This window comes from Vigna umbellata, chromosome 2, assembly GCF_029865625.1.
Source record: "Vigna umbellata cultivar VRB3 chromosome 2, Vumbellata_1.0, whole genome shotgun sequence".
Taxonomy (NCBI): Eukaryota; Viridiplantae; Streptophyta; class Magnoliopsida; order Fabales; family Fabaceae; genus Vigna; species Vigna umbellata.
In genome coordinates this window covers 14231510-14238072 of record NC_142166.1, presented here as the reverse complement: position 1 = coordinate 14238072, position 6563 = coordinate 14231510, and positions in this window count along the sequence as shown.

The following is a 6563-nucleotide window of genomic DNA, read 5'->3' as shown; positions in this document are numbered from 1 at the left end:
AATTAATAAAATAAAGTTATTTATATTAATAAAAATATAATTCATAATGAATATTATATCGGTATATCCAATAATTTTACATAGTTTAGGAGTCAAGGTCAACCATAGTTTAAATATTCCTATCTACTTTCATCATTTGAGATGTCTTTTAAGGATAAAATATTGATGGAGTACAAACTCCAAGACAACACGTCATATGAAGGGTGATTGATCATAACGATGTTACTTGTTAAACTTAGAATCGGAACATTGACGTCCGCTATGGGATCGATAACAATGTTCTAAGACGAATCATTGGTCCTTTAAGTCCTTTATTAGGAATAAATTCTCATTTAACTTAGACTTCAACTAGATGACTTATGTTTCGGTATGTCTAATAGTCTTACATAATTTAAGAGTCGAAGCCAAAGGTAGTTCAAATATTATTTCCTCCTTCCACCCTCTAAGGCGCATTTTAAGGACAAAAAAGTGACGGAGTTCTAGTCTCAAAAGTAGACAATACCTCAGGAACGCAATGATCAATCATAATGATGTTCACAGACTCACAGTCAAAACATTGGCATTGTTTGTGAGGACAAAAACTTCATTTTCCCTCGACTGGGAGATTTGTTCTAATACATCCAATAATCTCACATTGCTTAGGAATTGATGGTAACCTCCTTAGCTAGCTTGGGCCAAAACTAGGATATGTGCATGGAGGGGTGTTTCCTTGGATGAAGGGTGTGGAAAAGTGGTGGTAAATGGTCCAAGGATGATGAACTAAGGTGTGAATGATGTAGAAGTTCATGGCCTCTAGGAGATATGGTGGTGATGGTGTAGTGTTTGGTGGCTCCAAGAGAAGTTAGGCCAACTCAAGGAGGAAAGGTAACTAGAGGGGCCTCATGGGTTGCTCTAGTCTTGATATAAGATGAGTAGTATGGACAAAAATGGGCAGCATAACATTACTCAACATCAAAGATGAAATATAAAGGTGGAGACACCTCTATTTATAGGTCAAGGGTGTCTCCTATTAACCCTAAAAGCATGATCTCCTACCTTTGCTCTCATTGGCCAAAAATAAGACCTCTTAAGGAGTGGTCAAGTGTCCACAAGTCCTCTCCAATGATGGGAAGACATGTGTCCACTCACAAAACACAATCTTCTCCATTCCTAGAGTGTCATGTGACCACTACTAAAAGCAAATAATCTCTAATGGTGAGGGATATGTGGCCACTACCAAAAAGAAATCCTCTCCATTCCTAGGGTATCATGTGACCACTTCTAAAAAATAAATCATCTCCAATGGAAGCATGACACGTGGCACGCACTTTCCAGTTGGTATGGATGTCTAAGGAAAATCATATGCTACTTAGGCCTTAATAGAAACCTTAAACAAACCTACACTACATGACCGAATACAATGGCCTAGATATCCTACACTACTCTTCAATCCATGCTCCATGATGGCTCCAAATGTGGCCCACAAAGTATAGTTGATGTTATCTTCATGGATGGCTTATACTCTCTTGAAAGTGCTTGACCATGGCTAGGGGATTTGCTATCATTCCCTCCCTTTTGAAAAGGATTTGCCCTCAAATCTTCAACATGGAACAAGGCAAACTTCCTTATCTTCTTTGGAGTTTTGTGCGCTTCTCCACCAGGGTCAAATACCCATTTTATAACACAAGTTAGGACAAATGTTATAATAGTGAGTAAATGAAGAATATAGCTCCCAACAATGATACACCTTAAATCAAATGAATGGTCTTGGAGAGTAAGAGCATCTTTGAAGCTTTTATTTGTCTTGAGTTGGATGTATATGTTTGAAAGACTATCCATTCCAACACAAGAGTTAATTTTTAGGGATATGTCATCATACCCTCCCTTTTGAAAAGGATTTGTCCTCATATCTTCATGTTCTTTTATGACAAAAACTCTTTTCTTATTAATGGTTAATTTATGCATCTTTCCACCAGGATCAAAGATCCATATGCAAGTATCATCAAACACAAAAACCAATAATTTTATGAGCCACAAACAACATGTATCTAGATGAAAGATTTAAAGAAGACCTTATGCTAATTTCAAAATAATTTACTTGAAAACTTTAAAGGTCTACTACACAAAATTGTTTGTGTTTACTTTGAGTTAATTGTATCCTAAAAGGTAACATCAACTCAAAGTTTGATTTGGAAAAATTTAAGGAGTTAAACATAGTGGGATATGAAAAAGAAGTTGAAATTTTTTCAAAAGTAAAAGTTGGAGTTATGAAAGATGGTTGGATGTATTGAGAAATGTTCAAGGATTAGAAAACTCCCTTCATCATCATAGTCTCAACCTTAATTGTGGGAGTGGTAGGGGCTTTAATAACTCTTCCTCTTCTTCTATTTTCTCCATCTCTTCTTTTTCTCTCTTTTCTTTCTCATTCCTTTCTTTTATCTTTTTCTCTTCATACTGTCTTCTTCTTTTCTCCTCCTTTTTCTCTCTTTTTACTTGCTTCTCTTTCTCTCTTTGTTCTTTCTCTTTTTTCTCATCATCTTCTTCCTCTCTTTGTTCTTTCTTCCTTCTTTTGTCTTCCTCTCTTCTTCTCTTAATCTTCCTTAAATCCTTTTAGACATTTTATTATTTTTCATTAAGAATTCTAAGTTCTTCTTCTAAGGTAGCAAGATATTGTTTTCTTCCAACTCTTTCTTTATTTTTTATCTCTCTCATCTCACATATTTTCTCTTGGCTTATTACAAGGTAAGAATGAACAAATTTTCTTCTCATCCATGCTCTCAAGTCACACCAATCTTTAATTGGAGGTTTTCTACCTTTCTCAACCTTAGATTGTCTTTGATTCCACATTCACTTGCATGTCCTACAAGCCTAGAGATGCATAAACTAAGTATATGATATTTACCATGCCTAACTAGGAATGGATGAAATTCTTCTATTCTTTTCTCCCAGGCTAGGTATGATAATGCACTAGTATTCTCACCAAAAAATGGAAGGTCACTCTCAACATCCTCACCGTGACTTAAATGCAAGCTACTATAAAAACTCATTTGTTTCAAAAGAATTTTGAAAAATGATTTTCTCAAATAATCCTGGACATTTTTAAAATTTTCAAAAATTGGATTATGCAAACAAACTTAGTATTTCAAATAAAATTCCTTAGGAGATTTAAGGAGACAAGAGAAGCTTAAGTTCACTTCTAGGAAAGATAGGTGAATCACTATGGATTACTTAGAAACCAAGTCTTTCCTAGCCAAAGCTTACCTCAAGTTCTCGTGTACCAAACTTCTCAAAGGGATTTAAACTTGAAATACTCGTTGACACACACTAGATTATCACAATTAAAGAAAACAATTAAATATACACTATGTAGCTTAATGATGAATTAGAAGGAACTTTGGTTCCCTCCTACCCACTAACTGCAAATAACGCTTAAATAATAAGTGTGCAATGTTCTTGTTAGGACAATCCCCTAACAAGCCAAATATTACAAACCAAAGAGAAAGCAAAGACAATTTTACAATGCAAAGAAAATACAATGAAATCTCTCTTCCTCAAGTGTATACTATATTGTCTTCTTGTTTTCAACCAAGACTTCAAGCTCTGCACAAGGCCTCCTTCACGTAAGATGCTACCTCCAAGATGTTGGATCACCTCTAGGACGAAAAACCTACACCAAAAGAGATCAACACTTCCAAAAATCGAAAAAGGGCAAGGAGAAAAGCAAGAAAAAGTCAAAATAAACAAAGTTATCTCAAATGAAGTTTTTAAGTGACAAAACCAAGATTAGCAAGGAGACAAGAAAGAAAATAAATGGTTAGGAATAAAGTTTTAGCACTCAAAAGAAATTCCTAAGGAAAAACATTAGAAAAGATCATAAAAACTAAAAAATTACTATAGTAGAAAGGGTGGTTTTTGTCCTTTAGCCAATTTTTGAGCATATGTGGCACTAGACCAACTTTGTAGCATCAAATGGCATGGACCAGCTGCTAGAACAGAGGTTTGGGATGTGAATTTCAAGTGCAAAACAACTACTAAATCATCATTCAAACGCATACCAAAAAGTAGTGGTGGTAGTGTGAAATGTATCTTGCTTTTTTTCTTTTCACGTTTGCTTTTTGTACTTTTTTTTTGTTACTTTTTCTTTTTGCCATTTTGTCTCTTGTTTTTCTTATAACTTTCTAGAACATAAAGCACACAAACAAACATCCCAAATCAAATTTTAAAGATACCTTTAAAGGTATATAAGGTCACACACACAAAATGGTAGAAAAATCCTACTAGAATCAAAATTTTTGCAAGAAACTAAAAAATGACATGTATGAAACCTAACTCTATGAATTTGCTGATGAACTAAAACAAATATGAACTCAAATATGCAAAGAAAAAGCACTCAAAGGTTCCCAAAAGGTGCAATTTCGTAAAACTCAAAGTGAGGAAGGATTCAAAAATAGAAAAGACACATAAACTATAAAAAACACAAGAACACCTAGTAGAAAGGATGAATGGTTCCAAAAGTAGAGCAAAGTAGAATCATAAAAACAAAAAAAATGGAAACAAGATTATGACAAGTATGAACAACATATAAAAACATAAAAACAATAAAGATAGATACGAAAACCAAAGAAACTTAGGTCTTGAAGAACCAAGGATACCAAATGATGACAACCACCTTAGCTAGGTTGGGCCAAAACTAGGAGATGTGCATAGAGGGATGTTTCCTTGGATGGAGGGTGCGAAAATTGGTGGAAAATGGTCCAAGGATGATGAGCTAAGGTGTGGATGATGTAAAAGTTCATGGCTTCTATGAGATATGGTGGTGGTGTAGTGTTTGGTAGCTCCAAGAGAAGTTAGGTCAACTCAAGGAGGAAGGTAACTAAAGAGGCCTCATGAGTTGCTATAGTCTTGATCTAAGATGAGTAGTATGACAAAAAATGGACAGCATAACATTACTCAACACAAAAGATGAAATACAAAGGTGGAGACACCTCTATTTGTAGGTCAAATATGAGGCCTTTTAAGGAGTATACAAGTGGCCACAAATGCTCTCCAATGATGGGAGGACATGTGTCCACTCACAAAACACAATCCTCTTCATTTCTAGAGTATCATGTGACCACTACTAAAAGCAAACCCTCTCCAATGGTGGAGGGTTATGTAGCCACTATAAAAAAAATCCTCTCCACTCCTAGGGTGTCATGTGTCCACTTCTAAAAAGTAAATCATCTCCAATGGAAGCATGACACATGACACACACTTTCCACTTGGTTTAGATGTCTAACTTAATGAAAATCCTATGCCACTTAGGCCTTAATACAAGCCTTAAACAAGCCTACACTACATGGCCGAATACAATGGCCTAGGTATCCTACATTACTCTTCAATTCATGCTCCATGATGGCTGGAAAGGTGGCCCACAAGATAGTGTTGATCTCATCTTCATGGATGACTTCTACTCTTTTAAAAGTGTTTTACCATGGTTAGGGGATTTGCCATCAAGAATCGAGGTCAAAATGCAATTTAAATATTTCTTTTTCCTTTCACCCTTCAAGGTTCCTTTTAAGTACAAAACGATAACGGAGCATAAACTCTAAAACGAGAAATACCTCAGATTAGGGGTGATTGATCTTAACGTTGCTACTTGACAAACTTGGGATTAAAAGCCATATCATTTAGGCACAACCCAACCCTACTCAAGCAAGGGGAAACATTCATACCATTGCAAGAGGGAGAAGCTCCCAAGTAGTACATAAAAGATACTAGAGGAGTATCAACTCAGTGAGCCACTTCTTACCACGATGCTTACCTTCTATAACCTCCACAGATAAAGATTTTTGTATAGACGATCCAGATCAGGACAATCTAATAGTCTTCATAACAACCATCTCCAATTAGTGAGTTCACAAGATCCTCATCAACCAGGGAAGCTTGGCTGACATCCCACTTTGGGATGCTTTCAAAAAGTTGGACATCTTGATCGACTTAATTCGACCTATCTGAAACCTCTGCTCGGTTTTGTCACAATCTAAATCGCGATGGGACGACGAATCGAAAATTAAACTAGTTAAAAAGAGGTTTTAAAGTCGCCACCATAATTTATTCTAGAAAAACTATGGAAAACCACTAAATAAGACATGGTCTACAAAAATCGAATTTTGAGTATGAGAGTCGGTTAAGCATAGAAAATGTATTAGCACTTTATTGTGTCTTCTTGAAAGCAGTACCTTTAATTAAACTTACGAAGTTGAGATGGTTTTAAAAAAATGTTTAATTTTTTCCTAAAACTAAAGAAATAAAGAATTTTTTTTGGCTTTTTAAGCCCAACAATGATTGACCATACTCCTATTATTCTCATTTAAAATGAGAAATTATGATCATGTTATTCTTTATGAAACATTGTTTGAAAATTATTTGATTTTTTTATAAGTGAATCTTGTTAGAAATAAGGAGGCTTGTTTCTCAACGCTAAGAGGGAGGGGGGTATGAATTGGTGTTTTATAAAAAAAACTTAAACTTTTCAAATCTTTTTTGTGTTGTAAGTAAATGCGCATGCAAAGAAAGTAAAGAGATAAGGAAAGATAATCAAA